Source organism: Mytilus edulis, chromosome 8 (genome assembly GCF_963676685.1).
Source record: "Mytilus edulis chromosome 8, xbMytEdul2.2, whole genome shotgun sequence".
Classification (NCBI taxonomy): domain Eukaryota; kingdom Metazoa; phylum Mollusca; class Bivalvia; order Mytilida; family Mytilidae; genus Mytilus; species Mytilus edulis.
The window spans coordinates 46020893-46039811 of record NC_092351.1 but is presented as its reverse complement, the minus strand read 5'-3'; the positions used below and the strand labels follow the sequence as shown (position 1 = coordinate 46039811).

At 31.2% G+C, this 18919-nt stretch overlaps 1 pseudogene; it reads left to right on the top strand.

Annotated features, from left to right (window-relative positions):
* The first annotated feature begins 2224 nt into the window (after window positions 1-2224).
* LOC139484128 (tereporin-Ca1-like) lies at window positions 2225-12581 on the top strand (annotated as a pseudogene).
* The last annotated feature ends 6338 nt before the right edge of the window (window positions 12582-18919 follow it).

Below are 18919 nucleotides of genomic sequence, written 5' to 3'. Positions count from 1 at the left end.
TACAACAAACGATATCTAGAGTGAACATACAAATGTTCTCATTAAACAATTAAACAAATATTAAAAACAATATTTCAAGGACTTCAATACCTCACATCTAGTTAATATTTGAAAGTACACTTTAGTTATAGACACACCTATATGAATACCCGAGGATTTATTTTTATTCGAGATGTTCATATTTTCGGTGAGTTCATAGACAACCACAATTTAATCATTTCAACACAAAACTTGTTTTTCAAAAGTCTTGTTTGCTTGTCAAATTTCAACATCAGCATGGAGGTTTCACGAAAAAACACTTATTTGTTAAAAAAAATGATTCCACATCGTTTCCATTCTTTGAACAAACTTAAAAATAGAAGAGATAATTGTCTCAGCAAACAAGTGTTAACCTAAGTTTATTTGGAAAACGGAAGAAGCTTCCAATTATTCCGGACAGACGGAAATGCATTGTGACTCTTTAATTTGGAAAAAATCTTCAACTTTAAAATATTTTATTAATTGACTAGCCTTTTTACGTGTTAAAGAGCTTTGATGGGTTAAAAATCAAACCGATATTAAATTCATTTTGTGAATCATAATCGCATATTGCAAATTGAAAATCATAAATTATCTGACAACGAAAATAAAGAAACATGTTTTTCACGTTGATTAATAATTCATTATATGACAGTTGTTTCCCACTTTTTTTGGTGGTTGATAACGTTTGATTTTTATCAGTTTTGATTGACTTTTTGAATTTACGTCGGAGTTCGGTATTTGCTACATCTTTTTTTTATTATCTCTTCCACTATTAAGAGTATTACATTTTTCAATGGTTTCTTCATACTTTATGTTCAAAGATTAAATGACTGGATGATTGTTGTGGAAAATATTTCATACATATTTAGAATGAAAATAAATCAACAATAAATAAAAAATGAAAGTTCTGCAATCTTAGTTTATTGGGAAAAGCGGATGGACATTTTACTTCCCGTTATTGAGCATTTCATACATCCCGAATAACTAAACGTCAATCTCTTCTTGAATTGCTTCATTGTTTTAGCAAATAAAAAGCCTTTACCCAAGATGCATGAAACGAGATGTTACCATGGTATTGCAGTATATACCTAATCGGCCTACAGAACGACAAACCGCATATACTCATCTTAATCACATCCGGGAAATTCAATTTAAAAGTCAAGGCATGTTATTTCCAACTCCATATAAACCAACAAAAGAAATATGCTAAAAAAGAATTGATTCTAAAGACAAGAAATGTGCCAACACATCTGAATTCCAATGACTTGACGGTACACTTCGTTATCTCAAAAGTCGAAACAAATAAGACTTCAATCATTTTGTTAAATATCCATTCTAGTTTTTTTTTGTCTATTTATTTATCTATTTATTTATTTATACATTTACTTCTCGTATTATTCTAGATTCGAATTGTAACGACCATGTTTGCAAAATGAATACCGAAAACGCACTTAAATATGATTAAGAAAGTTTTGTTTTGATAAGATAATGTCATACTGTAGTACACAGATTTGATAAATTACTGACAATGGGAGACAACTTGAACGCTTTTAGAAGGAAATTAGCTTTTCTAAGATGTAAAGAAGACTTTTCTGTCCAATCAAGACAAAAACTTAAAACGTATATGTTTTATCGTCAAGTCAATACTACCATGGTAAAAAATAGTGCAGCAAGCTGTAACAAAATTATGAAAATATTTTGCATCGATTTATCTCATGAGAACAATGCCGTTGAATCGGGCATGATTACAAAACCAGCAGATAATAAACTAAATCATATTTTAAAAATGTGATAACGAAATTACTGAACTCCAAGGTGAGTTAAAAATGTAGGAAGTCCCAAAAAAAACTGACAAAAATAAACGCATGAGTATATCAAAAAACGGAACGACTGGAAAACAACTGTCCTATTCCGGATGAAGTACAGTGATCAGGTTATTTTACGACAAAAAATTGTGGATTATACCTGATTGTTTAGGTAGCTAAACCTTACTGATATTTGTTCATAAATATGTGTATACGCAAAAAAAAACACCTTTTGTATTTAGGTTAAATGATTATAAAGTTATCGTAATGTTTATAATAATGTCAAATAATTTAAGATACAATAGGACAAAGTTCATTCTTTGTAAACAAACATGCGCACAAATATAATAACATATGTTGTATTGTGTTCTACAAACACTTACGAATAGTTCTGTCACATGGCACAGGTAAGGTGTTTTCATTGTTTTTATTAAAAGTATTTATAAACACATGAAAAACTTCGTATTGCAAATTGTGTTTATCGGTCTTTAGATTTCTTTGTAGTGCATTATAAACTGTTTTTCGTCTACTATTCAACTTTAGATATTGTATTGCCCTTTCTCTTATATTTAGCCCGTTGGTATACTCTGTCTATATTTGTTCATAATTCTAATCTATTAGTCAATGTTTGCCGACTCTAAAATGCATGTTTTTTTGCTTCAGATTCATAAAAATGACATATTCGTATGTTTTTAAAGTAATTAAGATTATAACTCAATGTTGACTGCTGTTGTCCCTAATTTTGACATGTTTACCTATTATTTCTATTTGTTCTGTTCACATATATAATTGTTGTCTATATAATGTAATTTTATACGACTGTCATACAAGTGAGAGGTAAAAATAGCTATAATCCAACATTTTCTACATCAGAAAATGCCTGTACCAAGTCAAAAATATGACAGTTGTTATCCATTCGTTTGATGTGTTTGGGCTTTTAATTTTGCCATTTGATTAGGGACTTTCCGTATTGAATTTTCTTCGGAGTCTAGTATTTTTGTTATTTTACTTTTGAGTTTATTTTGATTACAGAAAAAAAAAACAATGCAACTATAGTGTTTTGGAAAAGTTTCGAGCGCTTGAAGGGACTAACTCTGTAAAATTTTACTGCATTTCGTATTTTAGAGAAGGTTCATTATGGTTAAACTGGGGCTGTAAACAGAAAATTAGCTGCCCCATACTACATTGTACCATTAAATGTCCAATTTATGACCTGTTCTTTTTTTTGCACTTGATAAATCAAGAAGTATAATTATTATAAGTATTGTCTTATCTAATGTATCGTTCACCTTGACGGGTCTGATAATGCTATATCACAATTGTTATTTTTTATGAATGAACTGTAGGTAAAAGCTATGAACATATATTTTTCAGTAAATGAAATGTTTTAATGTATTTTTATGTAAATACGAGTTTTAAATATTCAGAAGATACTTATATGACAATATGTTAAAACTTTTGTCTTGTTTCATATCAAGCAAGAGAAAAAATCAAATGTGTTGTAAATTCTATACATGATATTAAACATTTTTTGGCTGAATTGAAGATTTATTTGTCAAACAACTTTCATCATAATTCAACAATGAATTAACATGTAACGATACGAATTGCCAAAAATAAATATCTAATTAGCATTTGAAATTCTCTTTTCTCGTTTGTTACATCTAGCTGTTTTACTAGTGACCCCTGTCGCCCATTGCTATAGTAAGGCAATTAGAACAGTTGACGTAAATGTGATGTACACGATCACTAGATCCTTCGCTATTGTATTGATACACCAGTTGGTACAATAGAAAACATAGGCTGTTCGCGATTTTTAGATCTGTTGCTACATCTTTAAAAAAAAAAGCAACTGATACAGCAGATACACGTTTGCTGTCCACGATTGCTAGATCAATTGCTACAGCAGCAAAGAGCCAATACAACAAACACAAATTTAATTTGCTATACACGATTGATAGACTCATTGCACAGTAATGAAAAGGCAATTGGTACATCAGATACAAACATTCTGTACACGATTGCTAAATCCATTGCCACAGCATTAAACATTCAATTGGTATACCATACACAAAGTTGCAAAAACGTAATTGTTATAACGGATTCTAAAACACAGATACTTTTGCATCTGTCGTTGTGATTACAGGTATGTTCATGAATACAGGAAAGTCAAACTGTTAGGTTCAATTTCGCTTGACGGAGTCGCATGAAATCACAACAACAAATATTGATATATCAACCGTTTGGAAACAACAGAATATCGTGTTGTCTTAAGCAATGTCCTGCGCGAGCTTGGTAAAGATTCTTTAAAGAACCAGTTTCTGCAAATTGATAAATTGGTTGGCAAAACAATTTTTTTTTTATATTAATGTCAAGTAGCCTCTTGTCCTTTATCATTTGTTTATAAACATTATTTAAGTATAGTTCAATCATTGTCATATTACAATCTAACCCAAGTATGACTTGGGTATAGGAATTGTAAAGCCGGTCTTCTTCCGACCAGCGGTAAAATATTTGCCAATTTCGGGCGTCCGTTTGTCGTGTGTGTGATGTATCAATTCGAAGAAAGGTCCGATCAGAGTTACAACCTTCAATTCAATACATAATACCTAGTATAGAGAGAGTGCCTCTCATTTTGCACGTTTAAGAAACCTTGCAGCAACGCTTTGGTGAGTTCTTAATTTGACCTGTTGCATATAGATATTTCTTCAAACATACCAATGTTTTTAAAGGCAGTCAAAATTTTCCGACTTGTAACAGATTTGCCGTTTATATAAATTAAAATAGTTTCGTCCTGAGTATGCACACATTATTTCCACTTGAATTTAAGCAAGCTTCAACCCAACAATCAATTTATAATCATTTGAATGACAATAATATCTGGTGTTATCCGAACACAGTTGATTATAAATCCATTGATAATATACTCATGATAGTATCCTTGACATTTGAAAATAATTGAATAAAATTAAATATGATAAAGAAATGACTATATGTCATATGATAAAATTTAGTCGATTTTAGATCCGCCCTTACGTTCTAATAATTACATTAAATGCATTTTCCCTAGGAATCTGTTTAGTAAATTTAATTTCTAGACAACAATGGAAAGGCATTCCCAAATAATATTTTATTTTCTTATAAAACAATGTAAAATACAACATTTTTGATTGTTCCTGCTTCTCATAACAAATAAACTGATGATAGATACCAGGATTGACATTGTGTATTTGCGCCAGACGCGCGTTTCGCCTACAAAAGACTCATCAGTGACGCTCCAATCAACAAAAGTTAAAAGGGCCAAATAAAGTACGAAGTTGAAGTGAATAACACCAATAAATTCCTAAAAGGTGGGCCAAATACAGCTAAGGTAATCTATTCCTGAGGTAGAAAAGCCTTAATATTTCAAAAATTTAAAGTTTTGTAAATGAATTCAAAGTTACAGAAGTTCATAGGAAAACACACGAATAGGTTGATATAATTTGATATTTCATAGTTAATTATCATAATTGGAGGGTTGCTATATGATTGATCGTACTCTTCATTTAAGCATGATGCGCTTTGGGTGATAAATTTAGAAATGAACAGTAATACAATTTTATAAACCAAATTTGTAGGTTGTCAACGGTGAAAAAGCATCAATGAGTTCTTATAGTCGCCAGAATAGATTCAAAAATGAAGACAGTATGGCAGACATTACAAGTAGTAATGGTGATGAAACTAATACGGGTAAATATTCCCTTACAACTTTAACTGTATAAAAGTAGATAAAGCAAATTTCGGTCAATATACGTTCCTTTGTTTATAAAAACAGGATAAGACACTTTAAAAGACAGATATTTTGGAGAGTTAAATGAATAGTTGTGTAAAATAGTTTTGAAGTTAATGTGTCTTGACAGAAGACGGATATAATCTTGTATACCAACTGGCTGATGTTTACCATGATTTGTAATTCAAAGAACATTCAGTGAGCAAACTCACACACCCTACACGCCCAATATAGTTAAAAGGTTTTTAAATGTTTTGCATAATAATACTCAAAATTGACAAGCATTGTTTCTTCCACTCTCATACAGGAAACAACTCCACTGAACAAAAAAATAAGGATCGAGTCACTTGGAATTCACACATGATGAAGTCCATGAGTGCCTCTACACGATTCGGCCAATCATTGCATGGAACAAACTTGTCTACATTAATGACCAATAAAAGATATGGCATTGTTGTTGGTATTGAAATCACGAACTGGACAAAGTATCATCTGACCGAACCAAAAACGAAGACTTATTCAGGGTACAACATCAACACCTGCTGTTTCAATAGGACCTGGACATAAAGATGCAATGGTAAATATTTATCATGTTCTGTTTCGTTGATCTTCTATTGTAATTGCAAGTACAAATATACAAATGTATCATCTGCCATTTCACAACTGATGTTATGATATGTCAGCCCATGCATGTTTCTTGTGTTTAATGTCAAAAAAATATACAAAAACTCCAGCTTCAAATTTACATTGAGAATTTTTACTTCCATCCCTGATTCGTGGCTTGTTTGTATACGATTTGAAAAACTATTATTCAATCACGAAAAATATCCGATATTTTTCAGCGAGCGTCCTGACACAGCCATTGGCAGCCATTAGCAGTCGAATTCTCCCCCAAAGTTGCAGTTTTATAATCCGCTTTGTATCATTCACGAGGTACAACCGGCACAAGATATTCCTGGCTGGAAATTAGTAAACATATTTATCTTATAACGCCAAAAATCACATAGTGATCAGAAAGTGTCATCATTATCTAGTTTTCAACCCGATGCTTCTTAATGTTCATGCTTTTTTCCGGTCTATTTGCTCTTCTGAGATTAATTGAATGTTGTCATAAATTTGATGATTGTCTTCCACTGTTGAATCAATTTCTTGTAATGGTTACCTATTTATTTTGGGGGTTGGCATGCATGGCTATCGGTTTTCATAAAAATTAGCCTAGCCACATAATTCAACTTATTGTAGATCTTGCTTTTGCTGCTGATCACTTCTACTCTTATACTTTCTCATTATCTACTTAATTTTAGCCAAATTAAAAAAAAAATGAGGAAATATAATGAATCAAGAAGAATCCCTTCTACAAGGAGATGATTGGGGTTTTATCATCTGACATGTATAAACAGTTAATCCGATACCACAATTATTTCGTAGTGCATTTCTTTTAGAAGATATATGAAAATTAAAAAAATCCTACCTGCGCTTTCTCAATGAAATTTTTACAATGTGTTGTACTACTTTTGGGACAAATTATATCAACATTATACAAAACTTCATCGGCTCTAACTCAAAATATGGACAATTTTATGTTTAGGGCGTCTTGAAATCTCTTGACAGCTTCCGAAGTACTAATTTTCAACCTTTTTCAGCTGGACCAAATCACTACTTTCCTTTAAAATTCTGAACCCAAATTTTTTTACAGTGTAATTTCACCCCCCCCCCCCCCCCCTCTTGCAATTTGAGGTATTAAACGTGGAGAAATAAATTTGAAAGAGGTATAAACATTAATGGCAAGTAACCAACTGTCAACACTAGGGACTATATTCGTGAACAACGAAAATCAAGGGACGACAATTGTGGTCTCGGACCTAATAGTATAGAAAGAGTTGACCAATTTAAAAAAAAACTTGGTATGACCAAAGCTTAATAAATTATAACACTCTTACAAAATTTCATAACAATAGGATATATATTATAGACAACATGTTAAATTCTATACTCATCGTTGCGTGTTAAATTTTGACGTTAAAATTGAAAAATTTCAACTATCAACATTTGGGGCTTCAAAAATTAAAATATTGCAAAATAATACTTTTTAAATGCCTTAATATATCATTTATCATGTACTCAAAGCAATAGAATACTCATTTGATTTATCAGACTTAGCATAATTATTCAAAAGTCAAATTTATATGAGCCTGCGCCTAAAAATTGAGGTTTTTCAATGAAGGGGGCCTTACATGAAGATGTAATATTTTCCAGCAATTTTAGATTTGTGAAGCTTTTTGGTTATAAATAATCCTTACATATGTATTGAATGTACTTTAAATGGAAAGAAAAGTTACAAATAACATATTATATTAGTTTAAAAGGGTCTTAGACCAAGTAAGACTGGAAAAATTTAGGGTCCAATTAGGCCGTGCCACATATTTTCATTAAAAAATGCATATTGAGGCTATAAGAAACAAAAAAAATGTGTCTTTTTTATCATTTCTATACTCATGTGACATGATACAACATATATTAGCACAAAATGACTCTGGCAATTAACTTTTCTTGCAGACAGTATGGTCTGATACAAAGATTTTTGCCTTTTTAGTGAAAAACTTGCATGCAATTTTAGTCTCAAAAGGCTTCTATTTAAACCACTTGCTATCCTACAGAAGAAAAGAGAGATATTATGTGAAATGGAACAGGTACAATAGACATTTTAAAGTGCTTTTGATACAAATTTAGTGAGGTCCTTAATAATTATGGACTTCAAATTTTATGTACCAAGCTTCCAACTTTTGAGCTCATTTAAACAGGGCGTTAGACAAGGGTTATTTAAACAACACATTTTGCATATATTATCTGAGCTAATCTTCTTTTCTGTAGATTCAGAGTTCATAAATAAGTAAAAGAACTAGATTAAGGCACAGAAACACAAATATTGACACATGAAAACCTGTCAGATAGAAAGTCAGGATGCCATTTATGCATCAATATTAAAAAAGCTATAAAATGCCTATTTTGACCATAAAAATCTATAAAACTAAAAGTTTAAATCCTTTAGTTTCATGCTATTTGACAAGTTGACACCATCAAATCATTTAGGGAAGTTGCCATAGTAAAGATTTCATATTTACAGATTTCACCTCTTAGGTCCGAGACCACAATTATTTCGTAGTACATTTCTTTTAGCAGATAAATGAAAATTAAAAAAATCCCACCTGCGCTTTCTCAATGAAATTTTTACAATGTACTGTACTACTTTTGGGACAAATTAAATCAAAATAATACAAAACTTCATCGGCTCTAACTCAAAATATGGACAATGTTATGTTTAGGGCGTCTTGAAATCTTTTGACAGCTTCCGAAGTGCTAATTTTCAACCTTTTTTTCAGCTGGACCAAATCACTACTTTACTTTAAAATTCTGAACCAAAATCTTTTTACAGTGTAATTTCACCCCCCCCCCTCCTTCTTGCAATTTGAGGTATTAAACATGGAGAAATAAATTTGGAAGGGGTATAAAAATTAATGGCAAGTAACCCACTGCCGACACTAGGGAAAATCAAGGGACGACAATTGTGGTCTCGGACCAGTTTGTCATCCTGATCATTATGCTCACTGCAGATTCTCTATATCTTTTATAATTTCTGTCAAACTATATATTGCAAAAGGACAGAAGAAAACACTCCTACCCTACTACTTTGTTCTAATCTATGTTTATTTGTCATATTGCTGGACATAAAGTTTCATCAGACCATTTTATCAATTAGATATCACAAGGGAATGTGTACAAGATCGTATATTATAACACTAGCAACAAAGCCAAAAGTAATTATAAGCCATCAAATATAATTTAACGAACTAGACGTGCCTTTCGTCTTCAAACTCAAAATGGCGCACTAATCAGTACAGTTTGAAAGCAAGCATTATACAATGTTATAATGAATTTAAAGACCAATGAAAACTAAGAATATCCCAATCGGTGTGCCTATAGCTATCTGGCTCAGGCCAGACATGACAGGGGCGGCAACCTAAGGAATTTTAAAATATTTCTAAGTATAAACAACACTAAATATACAAAACAAATATACAACCATGACGTTGATACTGTCCTTGTGATAGAACTGCTTGCAACAAGGGACAATGAAAATTACACCAGCAAAATATATACCTCCTCATCTTATTTCCCCTCCCGCATTAATATAATGATTTTGTTTTTAAAAATTCTTGATCATTTTTTCTCATTTATTTTTAGATATTTTATTATTATTTTAGTAGATTCACGCGAGCTTCCTCAAACAGCCTTTGAAAGAATGTTAAGAAATCATTTTTTTTGTTTAATAAAAAACTAGAAATAGAATTAGACATATAATTTACTAGTACTAATGTTGTATATGTATGTGTACAATCATTGAATTTGAATACTGATATCAAATCACAGGTGATCGACGGCACAAACAATGTGATATAGGAAGATGTGGTATGAGTGCCAATGAGACAGCTCTCCATCCGAGTCACAATTTATAAAAGTAAACCATTATGGGTCAAGGTACGGTCTTCAACACGGAGACTTGGCTCACACCGAACAACAGGTTATAAAGGGCCCCAAAAATTTTCTAGTGTAAAACCATTCAAACGGGAAAACCAACGGTGTAATCTATATAAAAAAACGAGAAAAGAGAAACACTTATGAACCACATCAACAAACGACAACTACTGAACATCAGATTCCTGACTTAGGACAGGTGCAAACAATTGTAGCGGGTTTAAACGTTTTAATGGTACCAAACCTTCACCCTTATCTAAAACAATAGAGTAACATCACATCATAGAAAGACACTATAAAATATCAATTGGAATGGCTTAACTTAATCAAATGACGTAGTGACCAAATGAACATACACTGAATGAATAAATTAGATCTATGATACGATTCAAATACAAAGTTAATAAAAATAAGGGATGAATAATTATAGTAAAAATATTATACCGCTGTGAAATGCTGAACAATTTTAGAAAAACATCAGCTTTGAAAACAATTACGCCATTTGTAATATCAAAATTAAACACAGGTAAATAAATATCATTTTGTAGATAAGTATACTTCTTCTTCTGTCTGTATAACCTTACGTTTAAGAACACCAAGAAATTTCTTGTATAACAATTAAACTATTCTAAAACTAGGTAAATATGGGGTGAATATCAATAATTAAACTATAAAATTGATGCTCGATAAAACTTCGTGTTCTTCAAGTACAGGTGCCGGTGGTGGGATGTATCATATATAGTATAAAAGGAGAAAGGAAATAATTTTGATGTTCATAGTACGACGAAGTGAAAATTTATAGTTATTCCAAACACTTATCAAAACTGGTATATAGACCAGATATAAGTTAACATTAAATAACAAAAAGCATTACAAATAGTATCAACAGGTCAAATTAAAAAGTAAGAACGATTTGAGAGTAATTGCAGTTACTGACAGCTCGTTAAAAGCCAAAACAATTAATAATAAAAAATCATGCATCAGAGACTAAAATCAACTAAAACACATCCCAGGGATTTAGTATTTTAACGTCATGGACAGTCAAAGAAGACCAATATATGCAACGCAGGGTATCAACGGTTATGAGACATCTTGCAGACATGCTATACAATATCCCACAGATTTACATTAAGTAAAACTGTCAATGCATTATAAAACTCTTCCCGAATTCATAAAACTTTTCATGGTTTTTGATGAGAGAAAATTATGTTTTTCTATCTTTAATCCACACTCTTTGATATCTCAATTTCAGAGCATGCCACCAATCATTCTAAAAGAATCATTCTGTTTAATATTACGTTTATACATTATTGTTAGCAATACATCACTGCCGGGAATAAGGCGACAATAACTAAAGGAACACCTTTATAAACAAGATTATTCTCAAAACCCAATCGATGAGGCAATTGTTTAAGCCGTTCCCCTGCCTGTCAGTTATACTAACAGCAAAACGTTTTTTCTGTGTTAATATGTTTTTAATTTTAAATATGTAGATCTATAAATAAATATATATATGATTTTTATTTTGTTCAGTTTGAAAACATTATTTGATCTAGAGGAAACATCATCAGTTATTCTGGTGACAGAACGTTAAAAAGAAGTATTTTTGTTTTTTTAAAGTATGACAGCAGTAATTAAACAGTGTATCTCTTTTTGCAGCTTGCCTTTTGCAATTTTCTATGTACATATTGAACATAGTGCTGATGTAAGTTTTAAAATCTTGAAAAAATATAAAAAATCTTTAATAATCGATAAATCAATTGTGTACTTAATAATTTCTCGTCTAGTTTAATGTTTTTAATGAGAAAGCATGGTTATCGATTAATGCTGTCGTGAAAAATACTTTCATTTAATATACATTTCTCTTATTTATATTAATATTTTGTTTCACTTTTAGATAGTACATAAGCACGGTTATACCATGACAGGATCAAGTGGAATTGTCTCTTGGCTTATAGAAAACAACAGAAGGCGCATTGCAATCGTGTGGAAATCGCCATATTTTAAAAGCAACAGTGTTGGTATTTGCGTAACGACGGTTGGTAATGAAACTCATGACAATTCCTGGTTCAATATTATAAGTAACAAGCAACAGGATGAAAAACTGAAATATCAATTTTCTACGTTTAGCGATACGAGTGATGAAATAATGATTGAAGATAACGATTTTCAGTTATTTGGTTCCATGGGAACCAGCAGTAAACCAGAAGTTAAAATAACACTGCGTCCGATAATGACACATGACTTATCTATTACAAAACCACAATAAATAATGAATACATTTTTGGTATCTGTGTGTTCAGTTGCGTGGGAGTAGACTGAAAACAGATATTAACAATCATATGAAAGTGAAAAACATCAACATTATTTTATATAATATACAACTAAGCGTAGAAGTTAGATATTGAACTAATTCATTTTCATTTTATTATTTTCTTTCTCAAAATAATCGCTGTTGGATGTGCGAGCAGGAATTCGTACCAGTCATAAAAACGGTAATAGTTAGTTCAGGTTCCCCTCTATTTTTTTTTTCACAAGGACAAGTATATGACTTTATAAGGAATACAAGTAAATCTTTCGGAAGTTTTTAAGACTTTCGTGGTATTTTTAATATTCCAAATTTTGCAAAGTTTCACCAGCTTCTAAATATTATCCAATATTATTGAATGACGAAATAGCCATACCTGTAATATACATTGTCAAACATTTGTCAATGTTTACATTTGACTTTCTGATGACAAATCATGCATTTGTAATAAAGACTTATTGTCTTATAACTGCAACTATGTGCGATTTTGAAAAGGTTTTCAGCATTTATACACATCTTTCTAGAATAAAGAGGCCAGTGTAATTTCTAAATATCACCAAATCTTGTATGCGGTCGAATTACAACCATGCACAGCCTCGTCTAAAGACTATAATTTTATAACATATGACAGAAATGATTTATGCACAAATATAATTTTATCTACAAATTACAAATTTGAAATAGAAAATGTCAATGTTGTTGTGCTTCCCAAACGTATGGTAATTTGCAAGGAGATTAACTACCCCAATGTCCTTATACCTAATTTTGGGGAGTTTTTGTATGGCGTTATCTTTCTAAAATTGTATAGGAAAATTGGACTAATAAAATATTAATTCAAACATTGCCATGAAGAAAGCGCCGTTTTATTTTTTCTTAATGCAAATTGTTACTTATTATAATAAGTTTATGTCATCCTAATCTAAAGTTTCCTTGGCTTACGTGTACAAAAAGACAATTTCAGTTTAATTTGAATAGTAATACAATTTCCAAAAGAAAGAAGTCAAGAAGATCCATTTTCAATTTAAATACACATTTACTGTTTTGTAAACATTTCAAATAAAGTCATGACAAGGACATAATTGTACATCATATCACATGATATTTTTATTAAGTTTTTAAGAATATTTTTCATTGTTGTGCACTTCTAGCCAAACATACTGGGTAACAGTACATGTAAGTACATGTATCATTTTACATGCTACTTCTTTTGTAAATCAACAGCAGGTTTTTTTTGTCATGCATGCAAACTTAATAAACATTCACTGTCATACAGTGAGAGGTTTAGCTACATACCAACCAGGTTAAATCCTCCATTTTCTACATATTGAGATGGCTGTACCAAGTAAAAAATCTGACAGTCGTTCTCCAGTCGTTTGATGTATTTCATCCTTTAATTGTTCCATTTGAAGAAGGACATTCCATTTTTAATGTTTCTTGGAGTTCGGTAATTTAAATATTTTATCTTTTCCGGCACTATCCGAAGTTTGATAAGGACAAGGACGTAATTGTATATTATATCACATGATATCTATATTATGTATATAAATAATGGAAAATGGAAATGAGACAACAGCCCCACCAAAGAGCAGAAAACAGCACAAAAACCACTTATGGGTCTACAACAAAGCGAGAAAATCATGCTCCTGGAGGCGGGCTTCAGTTGATTTTTAATACAAATGCATCAGCGAAAATGGACGTCATACTTAACTCCTAAGCATATAAATGAACCAAATTAAAAAAAATATACAAGACTAACAAAGGCCGGAGGTTTCATACTAAGGACAGGCGTAACAATGCGGCAGGGTTAAACATGTTTTGTTAGATCTCAACCCCCCCCTCCCCTTTTACCTTTTACCTCTATGCAATGTAGAATAAACACACACTCAAGAATACACACAGTTTAACTCACTTAAAAAAAAAATTCAAGTCCGATGTTATAACAGAAGAATCAATGATGTATAAATTAGTAAAAAAAGACTATTAGGAATAACTGACATGCCAGCTTCAGACCTCAATTAAATTGAATGAAAGATTATGTCTTCATCATATGGAAATCAAGCCCATTTTTACTGGTTATGCGCCAAAAAAGTGCTAATAATTAAATTAACAGTTTATTAATTTGATACGCATGATGACAATTTTGGGATTTACCATCAGAAGGAATTCCCAAATCAAAAAACGAAAGCCGTGGATGCAGTAATACACGAGAAGCTATATTTCTAAAAGGAAACTTACAGTCTAATATGTCAGGTCAACTTTGCCTAAGGGAGTTATTCAGGAATAAGAGCAAATTGTGGTAGGTTAGTTGTCATAAATGATGTAGCAATTTCAATTTAAAGTATTTATTTCTGAAAAAGGAACGAAAAGTTCTGTTATTGGTAATACTGATGTTTTACTGAACATATGAATTTCAAAAATATATAGATTTAATATGAATCAGATTTCTATAAATATATGCAATAGGATGATGCATATATGTGGTTTATGTTAATAATGAGAGACGAAAATGGTCTCTTTGTAGTTCTTTGACGGTTGTGAGAGTAAAAGAGGAAGGAACTAAAAACCCTGTTGTCATCAGGGACCAATATTTGTGTGTGGCAAACAGTAGTTCAAGTATTGAGGCAACCCTTAGAAAATGATCAATAATATAAAAATGAGATCTTCATTGTCACAAACAAATGCTTAAACTGTATCCATGACACAACTCTTCACCAGTAACTTAAAAACTTGAAGTCACTATACGGCTTTCGACAATGAGCGAAACACAATAACTTAGCAAACTGTAAAAGACCCTTCGATAACAAATGTTAAATAATCCAAACGAGAAAACTAAAGACATAACGTATGTACAAAACAACAAACAAAAATCAAATATGATATACAGCAACAATTGAAAACAACTGAATTACATTCTCCTGACTTGAGAAAGGCACAAACATAATGTATTACATTTGATTTTTCGGCTGAGAACAAGGTAATTTCATCGGCTATCATTAAGGTAGTCAGCGGACGCAATCATCATATATGTACATGTATCACTTTCCGGTTTGTTCATTTTAACCGGCACTATTTGGTGGTGTCATATCATACAAAGTCTATCCGAATCATCTTGCATAGAAACCGGTGCTAGGGACCGTCCTTAACCGGCAATGAGATGATATTGTTTTGCTCCGTGTTGAAGGCTTCATTTTGACTTTAAGATGAAGACCAGCAATAGTGGCTCTATTCCTTTAATTTGCCTTTTGTGTATTTTTGTTTTTGCTGTACATGTACTGATTGTGTATCATAAATGGATACTCTATATAAGCCTTCTTCTCTAATCAGAAAGATAAATATGCTAGATATACATGTACTAACTGAAGGTGGGATGAGATGATTGATGCTGTTAATTTTCTCCTTGATAATATTTATGCACGTTTCGGCAACAAAGTTTATCGATAGATTGTAGGTATCCCTATGGGCACTATGGGCGCCCCTTAAATAGCAGACTTGTTTTTGTACTGTTATGAACATATTTTATGACCAACCTCGGTAAAGACCCGTCTAAATTGCATTTGATTGATAAATTCAACAACACTAGCCGTTATGTTTTTTTCGTTAAATAATCAAGAACTGTCTAAATATAATTCCGAAATTAACCCAAAGGAAAATAAATCAAATGTAAATGGTAAACGGTAATAACTGTCCTTTCCTAGATTTTGATATTGCAGTTTTACACGGGAAATTCCACACTAAAATTTATGACTAAAGGGACGATTATTCGTTCTCTATTGTTAATTTTCCCTTTTGGGATGGTGATGTTCCTTTGGCACCATCTTACGTTGTTTATATTTCACAACTCGTTCGCTATGTCCGTGTCTGATGTGACGGTTTAGAATGAACGTAATCTATGTATTACAGGTAAATACTAAGTCAGGGATTTCGTTACCACAAATTACTTACAACCTTTACTAAATTCTTCTATAGATATAAAGATTTAGTTTTGAAGTTTGGTTGTACCTGTAGAAAACTTATTTCAAACGGCATAGCACATCCTCATTTTCATTGAGATTTTGTTTATCGTGCCCAGAAATGTAGAAACGATCCTAGTAAACTTATCGATCCTTTAAATAAGCTTATTCTAAAAGATAACCAATTCAACACTGTATTTAGATCTTTGAACTTTCTTTTATTGGTATTACATGTAATATTGATTTTGTTATCAGTAAATAAAAAGCAAACTAAATAATATTGTTATATATACATATGCACTTTCACGGATATACAATCTGTCGAAACCCGTATCTTGGCATTCACAATGTCATGTTTTTCTCTGCCTGTTTATGACGTCTTTACACTAAATTGTTGGATGTTGGACGTGTACTGACTGATAGTTTAGTCTTAGATGTATGATTTGTTTTACTTTATTACTTGTTATTTTCTTCGAACTAGCCGTCAGTAACTGTGAGTACTCTCAAAGCTGTATTGGTTGGGATATACAAGTACCCGGCCATGTCCACTCAGTGTTTTTGTTAGATGTATTTATTAACTGTATCCATCTTGGTATCTTGTGAAGAGTTGTTTCATTGGCAATCATACCACATCATCTTTTTGATATAGATTAACACTTAACGGAAGTTTTTGATACATCTCTGTTTTATTTATTAACAATAAAAAGATTGTTATGTTGAAGTTTAAACATAATAAAGTTATTCGTGAATTCTACAAATATTTTTTTAAATATCAATTACAAAAAAAAGATATTTATTTTAAATAAGGACATGCGCAAATATATAAGAAGTTATACTGGTATGCGGAAGATATATATTAACTAATAAACACTGAACAGTATAGTTTTGTCATCTGGTACAGGTAAGGTGTTAGCTTACATTTTAATTACTTCGGCTTATAAAAAGTTTCCCGACAGTATCTAGTTGTTCAGTCTTAAGTTGTCTTAGTAGCGTTTTGTATAAAGTAACTGTTATTTCTCTTTTCGTCCGTTTTTTTTTTATTTTATTTGGCATAGTTTTATATTAAACAGTAAAAAAATAAATACCGAACTCCGACGAAAATTCAAAACGGAAAGTTCCTAATCAAATGACAAAATCAAAAGCTCAAAAACATGAAACGAATGAATAACAACTGTCATATTGTTGACATTGTACAGGCATCTTCACATGTAGAAAATGAATCGAGTTTAATAACTACCTTTACCTCTCACTTATATGACATTCGCAAAAAAATCCATTATATTGAAAGCAATGTGTGAACAAAACAAACAGACATAATAAGTAATATGACAAATAGGGTACAACAGTCAACATTGTGTTATTATTTTAAACACTATAAAACAAACAAAAATGTCGACAAAGAAAAAAACAAAAACATAGACAAAAGACATAGACATAGACAAAACAGATTACCAAAAACGAATGACAAGAATAAAAAGAATAATCATAGAACAAATACACACACAATGACGGGATGTATAAGTACCTAGCCACGTCGATTAGATATTTTCCAAAATAGACTTAGCAGTAACAGTAATAATTTAGAAATACAAATAAAAGAACACTATGATGTTTCGATTTATGATTTTAAATCGTCTTTTTGTAATAATTATAATTTTTTATTTCATTTGCAGATGTTGGTAGACTTTGACTGTTTATTTTATTCCCTTGTTGCTTTCTGCATTTATTGCTGGTAGTTCATTAAACCGTTATGGCAAAAAAAAAACATCTAGAGCATTATCACGAATAACATTTAATACATATAAATAAATTTTTGTTGAAGAAAATTTTCATTTGAAACAGTTTATGGTTTTTTTTTCTAAAAAAGCATTATGTTTATTACACTTCAATAATGTCACTGATATTGCATATACATACCTTGTAGGTTGTCAGTGGTAAAATGGCTTCTAGTAGTTCTTTTGTCGTCATAACAGATTTGAAAATCGAAACAATATAGAAGACAATATCAGCAGTGATAGTGATGAAACAGGATACGGTAATTCTTTCTGGCTCTCTGATATGCATACTTTGAAAATATCTAATGATTGAAAGCTATTTCTGTATAGAATGCGGTCTGCTGAAATCAAAAACCTGTTAAATGGTCATGTTTTTATTTACCAAATTTAACGATACTAACCTTGGTTAAGTTGATTTTAATGTGTAATTCTAATTATACATTGAATAGTACTGGAGGTGTTAGATGAGATAATGTCGGGAAAGTGTTTCAAAAATTAAACTTTAGATGAATAGAGCTTTATTATATTTTGACCTGTTGATACTATTTGTAATGCTTTTTTATTTAATATTTACATATTCTGGATTATATCTCGTCTATACACTACCTTTGATAAGTGTTTGGCATTACGATAAGTTTTCACTTATTCGTCCTATGTACATCACAATTATTTTTTGGTAAACCATATTTCCATTCTCCATTCTCCATTCTGTATTTTTATTTACCTTTGTATATTAATATATATAGTGGCTTTTTCTT